Source organism: Zingiber officinale, chromosome 6A (assembly GCF_018446385.1).
Source record: "Zingiber officinale cultivar Zhangliang chromosome 6A, Zo_v1.1, whole genome shotgun sequence".
In the NCBI taxonomy this organism is placed as follows: Eukaryota; Viridiplantae; Streptophyta; class Magnoliopsida; order Zingiberales; family Zingiberaceae; genus Zingiber; species Zingiber officinale.
This window is the reverse complement of record NC_055997.1, coordinates 6,359,979-6,376,595: the sequence shown is the minus strand read 5'-3', so window position 1 is coordinate 6,376,595 and position 16,617 is coordinate 6,359,979. Positions and strand designations below refer to the sequence as shown.

The 16,617-nt window shown below is 34.3% G+C and overlaps 1 long non-coding RNA gene across 1 annotated transcript; it reads left to right on the top strand.

The window, feature by feature from the left end:
• Positions 1-789: 789 nt before the first annotated feature.
• Positions 790-1,657, top strand: LOC121995665. Its single transcript, XR_006115888.1, has 2 exons — positions 790-869; positions 973-1,657. It is a non-coding gene; the product is annotated as an uncharacterized LOC121995665 (long non-coding RNA).
• Positions 1,658-16,617: the final 14,960 nt, after the last annotated feature.

Sequence of the window (16,617 nt, the reverse complement as noted above, 5' to 3'; positions counted from 1 at the left end):
TATATATATATATATATATAACTTTTAATAATATAATATTACCATTATTAAATCAAGAGTAATATGGTAAAATATCACATTAGGTTATGTACTAAAACCTCCAAACAAATGAGATTTTACTGGATTACCTAAATTAAACCAAACAATCAATGATTATGTTTCATTCCCTATAACGTTGGTTATGCAATTACTTGGTAATCACATACCTAAGATTATATGTTATAACTTGAACAAAACGCACCTTAAATAGAAGATTTGGGTATTTTTGGATTTGGTCGGATTTGGGTTAGAAGATTTTCGGATTGAAAATTTTCGAGTTGGGTCAAATCGGATTTGGGTTTACCCAGATTGATCCAAATATAGGATTTATTCGATTTTTGTGATTAAATCAAATTTTATTTGAAAAATTAAGATATTTTAATGTATATTAATATCAATGTTAGTATGGTAATGATGGAATATTGGGATAAAAGTGAAAAATTATAGGAAAAATAGTAAAAAAAATAAAGTCGTTTTGAATAGAATTTTCGGATTATCCGGATTGGATTTAGGTTGGTCGGATTCGGATTTGAATTTAAAAGTTTCGGGTTAAATTTAAGTTCAGATCCGATTCGGATTTGGTTAAAAAAATTCTAGCCGAACCAATCTGATCCAATACATACGAATTGACATCCTCAATTTTCTTTTTGACGTCAGCCAACGAATTGGTGATGACTTCATTAATGAAGAGAACAAAACGTAAGCACTTACGTAAGACTCCAATAATTGAGTCTCGGCCTCTGGGCTATAAAAGAAGGCAAATATCCAGAGAAAGGAGTAGCCCCAACAATCCCAAAAGGATCCACAGATCATCAAATCTCATCCTACAAGTAAGTCAGCTTTTAAGTATGTATTCAGAGAACAGTTAAGTACTTCTCTACTAGCTTGTTTTTCTTTAACTACTACTATATTATGTTGAAATATAATGAACAGAGCTTCGGGATAGATCACCGTGATATCAGAACAAGATCGTCGTGGACCAAATTAAATGCCATCAGAGCCGCTGATAAAGTGAATTCATTGGTTGCGAATTCAACACCTAAATCAAAGTATCTATCATGAGTAATACTTTTGATTTAGAAGCTGAATATCAGAAAATATGCAAAGACTATGCAGTTGATATTAGTCAAGATCGAGTCATTGTAGTCAATAAACTATTTCATATCAAAACCATATGTGGCAATTTTAGAGAATGGAGACTCTTACAATATAATCAGTTAAGAATCTATAATCAAACCCCCTCCCCCTGCCACCCCCTCCCCTCCCCCTCCCAACCCCTCCCTTCCGCTCCCGCTCCCGCTCCCGCTCCTGCTCCTGCTCCTGCTCCTGCTCCCGCTCACATAACTACAGGAGATATAAAGGGAATGCAAGTAATAAATTAAAGGAGGACATTGAAGAAGTTGCATGGGATTTGAGAGACAGTAGAAAGAGTAGTTTCAGTACGTAGAAGTTGCATGCAATTTGGATTTGTAAAAGTAAACATATATTATATATGTTGTTTGTTGGTAGGGTTTGTAATTAATTAGTTTATTATTTGTGTTTCTATCTTAAAGTCGTTGTAATTTCCTTGACTATTGGTTAATGTAATATTTGTACGTGGACTATTTTATTTTGCAAATGGGTCGAGTCAACTCTGTGAAAGAGATCATAAACAGTCAACATCATAATTTCATCCCTGGGCTTTGATTAATTAAATGTCAGATCATTCTAATTTCAACAACCTTACATCAATTTATAATATTTTAGATTTTTTCTTAGGGTGAAATAAGGATTCTACAAATGACAGAAATAGACCCATATACAAATTTGTATCAACAAGATTTATGGAAAGAATTGGTCCAAGACAAATGACAGGAAGAAAGGTAGTTATATTCTTCTTGTTATTACATAATTTACTGAGGTTTTTTTTAAGCATAAAACATTAATGGAGGAATGTTCGAAGACTTGTAAATTAACTACTTTCACTTTTATAGTATAGATGATTATATTCATCTCAAATATTACTTATTGTTTAATCCCAGATTACGTAACGGGAGATAAATTATATGGTCAATTTATAACCAACCATCTAAGTGGATAGGGGATGGGAGGAGTTTTTTTCTTCGGTAGTATGCGTCCGTCAGAAATTGATCTCTAATCTCATTATAGTAAGTCTGCCACCCTCTGGCCAATTAGATATTCCCGTGGGGACACAAGGTTTCGTGCTATAATAGTTGAACATATTGTTGAAAAAATTTTCTAAAGGAATAAAGTATTGGAAATACAATCAAATCAAAGTTTTATATTAGAAATATATAAAAAAGATAATAAGTTTATAACATGAAAGATATTTTTATTGATACGATGTTTGTTTGAGATAGAGTCCAAAAATAAATCCATAAAAACTTAGGCTTAAAGTGGATAATATTATACTACTGAGATATGTAAATTCTTTGTTTTAACAAGTGGTATTAGAGTCATAGTCCAAATCAAGCCATATGGGTGGAATAGTGACCTTGAAAGAAAGAGGTGGGGCTCCAAGAGAAATGAACTCTAAGGGTGCGTTTGATTCAAATTATCATGTATAACCTTAGTTATGTGATTACCAGGTAATCACATAACCAAGATTATAGGGAATAAAACATAACCAAATATTGTTTGGTTAAACCTAGATAATGCAACGACAACTTGTTTGTCTGAAAATTTTAATGAATAATCTAATTTAATATTTTACTATATTACCCTCAGTTACAAAACAACTATACATAATAATAATAATAATAATAATAATATCATTATTATTATTAACTCTATATTTTTTACTTTTAATTTTTCATGTTTTCTTTATTTTTATGTATTTTAATGTATTTTAATATTTTTTTATGTTTTTTATTTTTTTAAAAATTTTTTTTAACCTTTTTATGTTTTTTTACATTGTTCTATTTCTATTATTTTTTATGTTTTATTTTTATTTTTTAATGATTTTTCACTTGTTTACGATTTTTCTATTTTTTTATTTTTTTAGTTTTTATAACTTTTTTTATTTTTTTTACTTTTTAAACTTTTTTTTTTACGTTTTTTCTATTTATTTTATTTTTTTCTCCTTTTTTTTTATTATTTTTTAAATGTTTTTCTATTTTTTTAATTTTTTTACATTTGTTCTCTTTTTTATTTTATTTATGTTTTTCCCATTTTTTATTATTTTTAATTTTTTTTTTCTATTTTTTAAATTTTTTTATGTTTTTTTTTGCTTTTTAATTTTTTTTTTTATTATTTTTTTTTAATATTTTCTATTTTTTTTTCTATTTTTTATATTTCATATTTTATTTTTAATATTTTTTATTTTTTCCTTATGTTTTTCTTTTCGTCACATTTTTCCCTTATCTAAGGGTATTTTAGATAAAAAAATTTATTAACCCCGGAATAAAAAAAAATCCTTAGTTTTTCGAGGTTTTTCGATTCTTGGTTACATGCCCCTTTTACTGACATGTCAGACATGGAACATTACTCGGGAATCAACGATTACCTAACTCAAACAAGGTTTTTGTTGATAACCTTGAATGGATAACCAAGGTTATCAAGAATAACCCCCAACCAACGCACCCTAAGAAAAAAGTTTAAACAAGTCAATAGTGATCAGATGCTTGCCGAAAATCCCAGAGGAGTGAATCCAAAATGATGAAAAGTCCAAATAAGTCAAAGGTAGTCGGATGCTTGATGAAAATCCTAGGTAGTTAACCCTATATGGTGAAAAAGTCTTAGAGGAGAGGAGTGACATCATTTGACGAGATAGTTGAGGGGAGGCTAAGAGCAGGTCAATAGTGATTGGATGCTTGAGGGGAGGCTCAGACCATGATAATAATGATGGTCTTTCGTTTGAGGGAGGATTGATGGGAATATAATCAAAGTACCACGTTAAAAATATATGGAAACGATCATGAATTTATAGGATGGAAGATATCTCCATTAGTATGAGGTCTTTATTTTTTGAGTAGAACTTAAAAATAAATTTATGAGGGTTTAAGCCTAAAGTGGACCATATCATACTATTATGAAAATATGTAAATTCTTTTTATTTTAACATAAAGTAGTGGATGGAAATAATAGAGTCTGATGTGAATGAGACATTAGTCCGAGTTGAGTGACATTTAAACTTGGACATAGTTGATGTGCAAATCCAAGGTCTGGATTACACCAACTCATTGGTGTGTGAATACTACTGATCGTAGCGAACTGATTAGTTGCACGTGGACTAGCTAGTATTTGTCACACATCTCTTTGTTGCTCAAGTCTTTGATGAAGATTTGGTGCTCAAGAAATCAAGAAGACTTGTTTCTCGTGTCGTTGATTAAGACTTGTTTCTCAAGAAATTATGAAGAATTGTTGCTTAAGAAATCACTAAAACTTGTTACTCAAATCTTGACTAGTTGCTCAAGAAGGTTTCCTTCTTCCTTGTTTGTCGTTCAAGCCACATGTGTTTTTTGTTGTTAAAAAAAGCTTGCATCAAGCCACAAGTTTACTTGTTACTCGAGAAAAAGCTCTCTATATAAGAAAGGTTGAGCTTGAGCAAGAGTGTATTCTCAAGCAAGTGGTTGAGATATTTAGCATTCTTGAGAAAAAGATTTCAAGAAGAGTTGTTCTTATGTAAGGAGAGATTTCAAAGAGAAGAGATTCTTCTACCTTGATTCCTTCAATTTGTCTTCTTTCTCTCTGCCATATAATTCTTCGTTCGACAGTATCCGTGATAGTGTTGCCATAATATGTATGAATCACAAGATTAAAACATGTAACAACTCACAGTGATCTCCCAAGACGAACTTGGTCACTACTTTACGCCGGAAGAGCGATCACGAATGAAACTAGAAAGCCTTTCGAGTTTCATGAGCCAAATCCCTTTCGTCCAGATGTTCTCCTTTGCCGCCGTCACCTCCACTGTGCATACACTAATCACCCTCTTCCCCTTTTGATTGTTCTTGTATGCATCATTATATAATAAGCTGAGTGAGGAAGACAAAGGGGAAGGGATGCCCCTTCATCTCCTTGACGTTTGCAGCAATGAGGGAGACGAAAGGGAAGTGATGCCCCTTCATCTCCTCAACATCCAACATCTTTCACTCGTCCAAGTCAATCCATAAAATTTATATGGTCACAAAGACCATGTAAGCCATATATACTATAAGATGATCATGTCACAAGGCTAAAGAAAAACATTAATTGGTCACAAAGTGTTAGGATGTATACTAAAAGTCTAGCTTTTGATATGAATATTTAGTTTGAAATAAAGAATTACATTGGTCAAATGTCTACATTTATATGCTAAGTGTAGTTGTTCAATTAATTTATATTGTAGATAAAATAGTGTGTGGTGTCACACACAGAAGATCATGTTATTAGTTCCTTATAAATTATAAACAGTAGCTCACGACCAAGATGGACAGGAACAAACCATTGGAAGGTCGTAGTGTAATTAGGTATTAGTTTATCTTGACTATATAATTACACAAGTACACTTAGAGTGTATTGAGTAGGACCATTTGAGGTAGTTTCTTTTTATACTGACTAGATAAAAGAACAAGACCTCTGTTATTATGGAAGTATGTGCTCTTAGTCCTAATATAATAACAAACACATATATTTAATATTTATTTTTTTAATTTATCAATGGGTGAGATTTAGTTCAATAAATCAATAAGCCCGATAAGTTGGGAAATAATATTACTTATAGTGTGTGTTGTTGATTATAAAAGGAAACTGTGTCCTAGTGATCTAGGTTGATAATATCCCCAAGAAGAGCTCATAAGGATTGTCATGTAAACCCTGCAGGTGGACTTAGTTCGATATGACGATAAGGTTGAGTGGTACTACTCTTGGAGCTAGATTTTATTAAGTGAGTTGTCAGTAACTCATTTAATTAATGGACATTCGATATCTTAAACACAGGGAGATTAACACACTCATAGTAAGAAGGAGCCCAAAATGTAATTTGGGATTGGTGCAGTAGTTTAATAATTAATTCTTTAGTGAAATGAATTATTATTGATGAAATTAAGTTGGGTGTTCAGGACGAACACGAGAAGCTTAATTTTATCAGGAGACCAAAACCAATTCCTCCTCTCGGTCCCTATCGTAGCCTCTTATTTATAAAGTACTATACCCACCTATACCCACTTTCCTACCCACCTTAAGGTGGTCGGCCAAGCTAGCTTGGAGCGCAAGCTAGGGCTAACCAAGACCAATAGGTTGAGCCAAATAGGAGGCTGGCTAATGCTTGGAGCCTAAGCATGGTGTGGCCGACCATAATAAAAATAAAAGGGATTTTATTTAAAATCTTTCCTTATGTGGAAGCCATGATTTTAAAAGAGAGTTAAAAATTTAAATCTTTCCTTTTATAGTTTTCTACAAAAGATTAAGAGAAAGATTAGATATCTTTCCTTATTTATAGTTAAAAGGAAGATTTTAATTTTGGAGAAAACTTTCCTTTTTTGTAATCATCCACATGTTTTAAAAGATAAATTTTAATTTATAAAATTGCCTTTTATAACCAACCATGAAGGGATTCAAAAGAAGAATTTTTATTTTTAAAATTCTTCCGAAAGCAAATAAGGAAATTTTAATTTTGTGTTCAAAATTTTCCTTATTTGGAGTTTTTGATGTGGCCGACCATAGCATGGGTTAAAAGGAATTTTTAATTAAATTTTCCTTATTAACCAATGACAAGGAAGTTAAGGAAATTTTAATTGTAATTAAATTTCCTTATTTGCCATGACCAAGGATATAAAAGAGAGGGTAGGGGTGCCTTTATGAGACATAACTCTATTCTATTTTTCTCTCCCTCTTCCTTGGTTGGTGGTCGGCCCTTGTTCCTCATCGCTTCTCCTTTTCTTCTTCCATTGATGGCCGACGGCATTGATCCTAGAGGAGGCATTGGTGGCCGGTTCTAGCTTGGAGAAGGAGGAAAAGGAAGCATCCCTTGGAGCTTTTGGTTGGTGGTCGAAACTTGCTTGGAGGAAGAAGGCTTGGAGGTTCTCGTCTCGGTAGATCGTTGCCCACACAACGTCCGAGATAAGAAGAGGAATATGATAGAAGATCAAGAGGTCATTGTTTACAAAGAAAGCTATAACTAGTAATTTTTTTTCCGCATCATACTAGTTTTTCTTTGTATGAATTCTAAATACAAGAGGCTAGTGATTCTAGGTTTCGAACTTGCGTTTCGATTTGTGTTTCTTTTCTTTTCTTATCTTGTGATTCGATTGTTCTTAGTGGTTAAACCTAGGGTTACTGTAGAGAGATTAAATATTAAATTTCTTTAAAAGGCTTTGTTTAGGCGGTGGTAGATGATCTCATTGTTAGAGTGTATCCTAAAAGCCTAGCTTTTGTAAAATTTATTTTTGAAATAAAAGAATCACATTGGTCAATATGAGCATTTATTTGTTAAATGTAATTGTTCAATTATTTTATATAGTAGATAACATAGAGTGTGGTGTCACACTCAGAAGATCATGTTGTCAGTTCTCTATAAATTATAAACAGTTGCTCACAACTAAGATGGAAAGGAACAAACCATCAGAATAGTCGTAGTGTAATTAAGTATTAGTTTGTCTTGACTAATAAATTACACTGATACATTTTAAGTGTATCGAGTAGGATCATTTAGGTAAGTTCTTTTTGTACTGACTTAGTAAAAGAACTAGACCTTAGTTATTATGGAATTGTGTGCTCTTAATCCTAATATAATAACAAGAACATATATTTAATGTTTATTTCTTTAACTTATCAAAGGGTGAGGTTTAGCTCGATAAATCAATATGCCCGATAAGTTGAGAAATGATATTACTTATAGTGTGTATTGTTGATTATAGAAGGAATATGTGTCCTAGTTATCTAGGTTGAGAATGCCCCCAAGAGGAGCTCATAAGGATTGTCATGTTAAACCCTGCAGGTGGGCTTAGTCCGACATGACAATGAAGTCGAGTGGTACTACTCTTGGAGCTAGATATTAATTAAGTGAGTTGTCAGTAACTTACTTAATTAGTGGGAATTTGTTATCTTAAACACAGGGAGACTAACACACTCATAATAAGAAGGAGCCCATAATGTAATTTGGGATTGGTACGGTAGTGCGATAATAACTCTCTAGTGGAATGAGTTATTATCGATGAACTTGAGTTGTGTGTTCGGGGCCAGCACGGGATACTCAAGCTCATCGGAAGGCCAAAATCAATTTCTCCTCTAGGTCCCTATCGTAGCCTCATTATAGTCTCAAGTTCATCCAAATGTAAGGTTCTTCTTGGTGTCCAAGAAGTGGGTCGGTCCAATGCTTGGTGACCAAGCAAGGGGCTGGCCACATCCTCTTTATAGGGGTCGACCCTTTGCTTGGTGACCAAGCATGAAGGGGTCGACCACAATATTCAAACTAGGAGGGTTGTTTTTGAATTTTTAAAATCTTCTCTTTGTAGAAAACTATAAGTTTTAAAAGAGAGATTTTAATTTTAAAAACTTTCCTTATTTGAATTTGGTCATATATTTTAATAGAGAGTTTTAAAAGTTTTAAAACTTTCCTTTTTTAACCATCCTCATGGTTTAAGAAAAAAAAGGAAGATAAGTTTTAAAATTTAAATTTTCTATCATCATGATAAAAAAAGAAATTTTATAAGAGAAGTTTTAAATTTTAAAATATGGTTTTAATTTTTAGAACTTTCCTTTTTTAACTCTTACTTTAGGAAAGAGAGCTTGTAAATTTTATAAGAAAATTTCTTCTTGTAAAATTTTTAAAAAATATATTTCCTTATTCCTCTTGATGAGGTGGCTGGCCACCTTGCTTAGTGCCCAAGCAAGTGGCCAACCATAATTAAAAATATAAAATCATCACAACAATTAATTTTGGTGATTGATGCAATCAAGAGGAAAGAAAAGGAAAAAATAAAAGGGAAAAGGAAAAACTCTTGGATGATTTTATTTTTTGTAAAAAGTTTTTCCTTATTTGCCTTGGGCAAGTAATATAAAATAAGGGGTGAGGGGGCTTCATGAGACACAATTCTTATTCTCTTGCTTGGAGATCATCAAGTGGTCGACCCTCCCTCTCTTCTCTCTTTTCCCTTTTGCTCTTTTCTCCTTGGTGGTGTTGGTGGTCGGATTTTAGAAGAAGAGGAGGAAGCTTTTGGGTGGTGTTCATCTTGGAGGATCGTCGCTCACATGACGTCCAAGACAAGGCGAGGAATACGACAGAAGATCTTAAGGTCATTAGCTTACAAAGAGAATGTATAACTAGTAGTTTTCTTCCGCATCATACTAGTTATTTTCTTTGTAAGAATTCTAAATACAAGAGGCAATTAGATCTAGTTTTTCAAATTTATTTTTCGAGTTTGTTTTTTCCTCTTTTTCGAATTTGTGATTCGATTGTTCTTTTTGGTTAACCTAGAGTTATTTAAGGAAATTAAATATTAGCTTTCCTTAAAAGGCTTTGCCTAGGCGGTGGTGGTTGCTCCCATATCCAAGAAGGTCATGTGCCTCGCCATACAGTCCTGGAAGCCAATTTTGGAAATTAATATTTAATGAAATTAATAAATTAGGTAGATTTGAATCAATAGAGTTAAGTTCCGTTTGCGATTCAAATCTTAACCATTAAGAACAGATAAGTTAAATTTGGAATCAATGATGTTAAATTCCATCTACGATTCCTAATTTAACTTCTAAAGAACACAATAGGTTAATTAAGGAAAGGTTCGACACTTGTACAAAAATTTTTGTACAGTGGAATCAGTACGTTTTCCTAGGATTAACCAACACTCATAACCAAGAAGGTCTAGTGCCTCGTCATGCGGTCCTGGAAGCCAATTTTAGAAATAGATATTTAATCGACTTTGTAACATGGGTTGATTTGGATCAATAGTGTTAAGTTCCGATTGTAATCCAAGTCTAAATCTCTAAGAACAGATAAGTTAAACTTAGAATCAACAGTGTTAAGTTCCGCTTGCGATTCAAATTTAATTTCTAAAGAACTTAAATTTCTTTAGAAAGACTATTGAGGATGCCTCTAGCTGCTTTTTCAGCATTTCTTCATCATCTCTTTAGCTTTCAAAGTTCCGATTGCTTGGGTGATTGCGGCCAACCGAAATAGGGCTCACCTGAACCCAATTTTCAGCCTTCTCCTCAAGCAAGCTTCCATCCCGGGTTCTCATCCCTCGAACGTCATGCACATTTTCTCTTCCACCGGTGTACTCTTTCACAGCTCTTTCGTCCTTCGGAAGCACCGAGCCCGTCGGCTCCCTTCCCGTGTCGTCCTTCTCGCTAGCTGTGTCTTCCACTTGACTTCCTGCGCTCCTAAGCACCTGCACACTTAGACACAGAGATCAATAACAAACATGACCTAACCTAACTTGGTTGATCACATCAAAACAACCACGGGGAACAACAATCTCCCCCTTTTTGATGTGCATCAACCCAAGTTCAAGTTAGGGAAAAAACAGACAAGTAGTAATTTAAAGAAATTACTAATCTAACACTTTAAGCATAAAGATTGCAATAAAGAATTTGCAACACTAAGTAATTTTTTTTAAAATATTAACTCCTTTAAAACTCCCCCTAAACTTGTTCCCTATCTCTCCCCCTTTGATCACAGCAAAAAAACGGGGTAGAAGTTTTTCAAAATAAATTCTAAGTTAAGAACAACTCTAACCTTTAGGCAATTTAAACAAAATATTTTTGAGAAATTTCCAAAAATGTTTAAAAAAACTTGTTAAAGTATTATCTAATTTTTATTTTCATGCTTTATGAGTAAGTTAATTAAATATTTTGTTTCAATATTTTGACTTCCAAGCAGTGGTAAGACACTAGACCTTCTTGGTTATTGGAGCAACAACTACTTTCTTAGACAATGCCTTATAAAGAAATTAATTGTTTAATTTTTCTTGTTGAAAGCGTTAACTTACAAAAATTTAATCTAGAAAAGATTTTGGAACCCAGTATAGGTTCCTTCATACTAGATTAATCTAAAACTTAGGGGGAACATAATTTCTGAGAATTTTTCTGAGTTATCCATGATGTTTTCTAATATACCAATTCAACTTTCCATAAATTCTAAGTTTTGATTTTTAAAATTTGTTTGGTTTAAAGAATGCATCAGTTTTCAATTTTTCAATTTCAATTTTCAATTTTTCATTCTCTAATTTTAGATTATCCTACATTTCTAGAGGACATATCTTTGTTAAGCTTAATTTTAACTCGCCATTTTCCTTTTCTAATTTAACTAAATCTTTAGTAAGCACTTTAATAAACTGAAAGGACTGCTTGGGAGTTAGAGCATATACCTTACTTACCTCAATTTCTGATGCTCCCCCTTCATCGCAACTTTCTTCTTCTGATGATCCTCCCCCATCATCTATGCTCAGTTCTGAGCTTGTCTCAACTTCTTCTTGATGGATTGCTATTAGAGCAAGTCCAGCATAGGCTTCGACTTCAGATTCGGAGGATGATGATTCATCCCATGTAGACTTCATACTCTTGTGTTTAGAGGACGTCGGTCTTTGAGACTTTTCCTTGTCCCTTTTCTTTATTTTTGGGTAGTCATCCTTGATGTGCCCTTCGCCATTGCAATTGTAGCAACAGACGGTCCTTTTGTTGCGTTGGTATTTTCTCGACTACGATCTAAATTTATTTGTCTTAAAAAACTTATTTAACTTTCTTACCAATAACACTGCCTCAGTTCCGTCGATTGACGCTTCAGAGTCAGGATCATCCATCTCGGCTTGTAGGGCAACATTGAGATTTGACTTCTCTATTTGTTTAGGTTCTGCAATTTGAAATTCATGAAGTTCGAAGGTAGAATATAAATTTTCTAGCGTATTTACCTCAAAGTCCTTAGAGATGTAGTATGCATCTACTAAGGACGCTCATTCTGAAGTTCTTGGGAAGGCGTTGAGCTCATACCGGATCGAGTCTCGGTTTGTTACCTATTCTCCGAGGTTGTTTAATTGAGTTATCAGCTCCTTTATTCTTGCTTGGAGTTGTGCTACCTTTTCACTGTTGTTCATCCGGAGATTTGTCAGCTGAGTTCGGAGGATGTCCTGCCTTGCTAACTTCGCTTCTAAAGTGCCTTCTTGGAGCTCCAGGAATTTTCCCCAAAGGTCTTTAGCGGAGTTATAGCTTCTGATCCAACTTACCTACTAGGGCGGCAAAACGCTAAGCAGATGGAACTTGGCCTTTCCGTTGGCCATGAAATCGACTTGCTCATTCTTTGTCCATTGATATTCTTCTTAATATTGTGGAACTGTAAAACCATATTTTATTGTTAAAAGAATATCAAAATATGTTTTAAAAAATATCTCCATTCGGCGTTTCCATGTAACAAAGTCTCCATCGAATTTCGGGGGATGAATATTTGCACCGGTCATCGTCTTGATCTTTATGTTTTAGTCAGCGGTCAGTCTTTCTAAGGCGGTCTGGCTCTGATACCGCTTGTTGGTGTAGCAGGGCCGGCAAGAGGGGAGGGGTGAATTGCCTTAAAAATAAAAAATACCCTCCTCAAGCTTTCAACTCTAAAATAGCAACAATAATAAAATAAAACAGAAATACAAAGTAAGAGAAAAGACTCAGCAATTTGACTTGGTTACAACCTAGATGATTGTTAATCCAAGGTGGTTGAACAGAACACTAAGAATCTCCTCTCTGAAGGTGGAGAAACCTTTTACATACTTAAAGTGCTCAAGAGTTGCTAGGAAATTAGTTCAAGAGTTGATTGATTAATTCCTAGCTCCAGGGGTCTTTATATAGCTCTTGGAAATCTTCTTCTTGGGTAAACATTTCTTCATCATCTCTTTAGTTTCCAAAGTTTTGATTGCTTGGGTGATTGCGGCCAACCAAAATAGGGCTCACCCGAACTCACTTTCTGACCTTCTCCTTGAGCAGGCTTCCGTCCCAGCTTCTTGTCCCTCCAATGTCGCGCATGTTCTTTTCATCCACCGATGTACTCTTCCGTAGCTCTTTCGTCCTTCGGATGCATGAGCTCGTTGGCTCCCTCCCCGTGTCGTTCTTCTCACTAACTGCATCTTCCGCTCTAATTCCTGCGCTCCTAAGCTCATGCACACTTAGACACATGGATTGATAACAAACAAAACCTAACCTAACTTGGTTGATCACATTAAAATAACCACGGGGAACAACAACTTGAGGGGAGGCTAAGAGCAGGACAATAGTGATTGGATGCTTGAGGGAAGACCCCGGACCATGATAATAATGATGATATTTTGTTTGAGGGGAGGATTATTGGAAATATAATCAAAGTACCACATTGAAATATATGGAAAAGATCATGAGTTTATAAGATGAAAGATATCTCCATTAGTATGAGATTTTTTGGGTAGAACCTAAAAATAAATCCATGAGGGTTTAGGCCCAAAGTGGACCATATCATACTATTATGAAAATATGTGAATTCTTTTTATTTTAACATAAAGTAGTGGATGGAAATAATAGAGTCTGATGTGAATGAGACATTAGTCCGAGTTGAGTGACATTTAAACTAGGACATAGTTATTGATGTGTAAATCCAAGGTCTGGATTACACTAACTCATTAATGTGTGAATACTACTGATCGTAGTGGACTGATCAGTTGCACGAGGACTAGCTAGTATTTTTTTACACATCTCTTTATTGCACATCTCTTTATTGCTCAAGTCTTTGATGAAGATTTGGTGCTCAAAAAATCAAGAAGACTTGTTTCTCAAGTCGTTGATTAAGACTTGTTGCTCAAGAAATTACGAAAAATTGTTGCTTAAGAAATCGCTAAAACTTGTTACTCAAATCTTGACTAGTTGCTCAAGAAGGTTTCCTTCTTCCTTGTTTGTTGTTCAAGCCACATGTGTTTTTTGTTGTTAAAAAAAGCTTGCATCAAGCCACATGTGTTTCTTGTTATTCAAGAAAGTTTACTTGTTACTCGAGAAAAAGCTCCCCATATAAGAAAGGTTGAGCTTGAGCAAGAGTGTATTCTCAAGCAAGTGGTTGAGATATTGAGCATTCTTGAGAAAAAGATTTCAAGAAGAGTTGTTCTTATGTAAGGAGAGATTTCAAAGAGAAGAGATTCTTCTACCTTGATTCCTTCAATTTGTCTTCTTTCTCTCTACCATATAATTCTTTGTTCGTTAGATATCCGTGATAGTGTTGCCATAATATGCATGAATCACAAGATTAAAACATGTAATAACTCACAGTGATCTCCCGATACGAACTTGGTCACTACTCTACGTTGGAAGAGCGATCACGAATGAAACTGGAAAGCCTTTCGAGTTTCATGAGCCAAATCCCTTTCGTCCGGATGTTCTCCTTTGCCGCCGTCACCTCCACTGTGCACACACTGATCACCCTCTTCCCCTTTCGATTGTTCGTGGACGCATCATTATATAAGCTAAGTGAGGAAAACAAAGGGGAAGAGATGCCCCTTCATCTCTTTGACGTTTGCAGCAATGAGGGAGACGAAAGGGAAGTGACACCCCTTCATCTCCTCAACGTCCAATATCTTCCACTCGTCCAAGTCAATCCATAAAGGTTATATGGTCACAAAGACCATGTAAGCCACTTAGACTATAAGATGATCATGTCACAAGGCAAAAGCAAAATATTAATTGGTCACAAAGACCAAATAAGTCATATAGACTTTATGATGATCAGGTCACAAAGACCAGAGCATCAATTAATTAGTCACAAAGACCAAATAAGAACATCTATTCCATATATTAGGAAAAATGGTTCGTGCGATAGCAAGCACACTAAGCATTCGTTTGCTCTATAGAACTAATCAGAGACATCAAAACTTGTCTTTACCCCAGATTAAATTATTTACATCAATATGAACATCTCTAATTCTTCATAATGACTATTATGTCAAGAGTATGTTCAACATCTCTAATCAATACAATTATTCACAATCACATTTTATGTACTGAACTAAAAATGTAACTGATACTAGTGAATAAATGCCACATATGTAAATTAATCTTAATCTTCCTTTTTAGCTAGAATCTATTCAGTCTAATCAGTCACTTTCATAGTTATGCTCCATATACCGAATCACCCATAGCCAATAGGAAACATACTAAAGTAGCAGAAGAACAGAACTTCAAGTAGACAGCTAAATAGTCACTTAGGATAAGATTAAGATTAACTTAATCTCAAGGGTCTCACATAGTAGAGAAGCAGAGATCCATTCTCTTACTACCCTTCTTGTCGCTATAGCATATGTGGTATGAATCACATGTTACAATATTATTCTCTTTACTAAAAAGAGCGCATGTTTTTTTTTAAAATTTAACATCGTACAGATTTCGATCTAGACATACCTAATGTCTAATCCTGAATTCAACATATAAATTCCGTTCTAGCCTTAAGCAAATGGTGAGTTCATTTACTTTGATCATTACATAAATGATCTCATCTTGACAAAATTATGAAGTCGACCTTAGCAATCTTTCACTCTGGCTTCTCACCCCATGGAAACACTACACGCTTCCTTCTCGTCTGCCGGTGTACTTTTCTGCAGCACCTCGTCGCTCAAACGCACCTAGCCCGTCGGCTCTCTCCCATGTCGTCCTTCTCGCTAGCTGGGTCTTTTGATCGATTTCCTGTACTTATAAGTTCCTACACACTTAGATATATGGTTAAACACAACAGGACCTAACCTAACTTATTTAATCACATCAAAATTACCTCGGGGTACTAACATATATTATTTCTTACAACACTACTCAATACATCCCCAACTTCTTTATTAAGACGTCCAAAAGCATCCAACATTTCAAGAAAATTCCCTCGATTCAATTACTTAGATGATTCGTTATGCCCCCGGAAAGAACAACCTTTAAGTGCAACCAACCGAACACTTGTAATTATGGTTTTAAGACACAGATGATTTTTTTGAACTTCCTCACTTGATACAACAAGCATTACTTTGTCAATATGCTGCAATGGTTTCATTAAACCTTTGGCCTTTATCTAAGATGTATTATGATGTGACGAAGATGAGGTACCAATATGAGTAAGAAATGCACATTTATCTTCATTACATACCCTCTTCCAACTGTTAAATCCATCGATGGCCAATGATGAAAGATTTGGTTGAGTAGGATCGGTAAGAAAAAGAAAGCAATAAAAACATTATGCCTTATCAGTTGAAGAAGAGCATTCCAATCATCAAAACTTATTATACCAATGTTCTTGGAATATACGTGTCAAAAGTTTCAGTTGATAAGGTCCAACATTTAGGTAAGCACGTCGAACTTGATCTCGTTCATTTATTGGATATTCACATATTTGTTTCCTCTTTCCCATATCACGTTCAATAGAAATAGATAGTTCTGTGACAGAATTAGAAGGTGAAGACTCTATGAATTCAGAAGATGTGCTACCGAAGGGGGGACATCATTAGGAATTGAGGGACTTTCAGATTGGTCTTTTTTTTTTTTTGAAAAAAAAAGATATAAAGTTTTCCCCTTTTTCATAACAGGTTATGATTTTCCATTTTCAATCTGCAAAAATAACCCCTATTAAGAAAACCAATTATATTGTTAATAATTACATAATCTCAAACAAAACTAGAAATAACTAATACA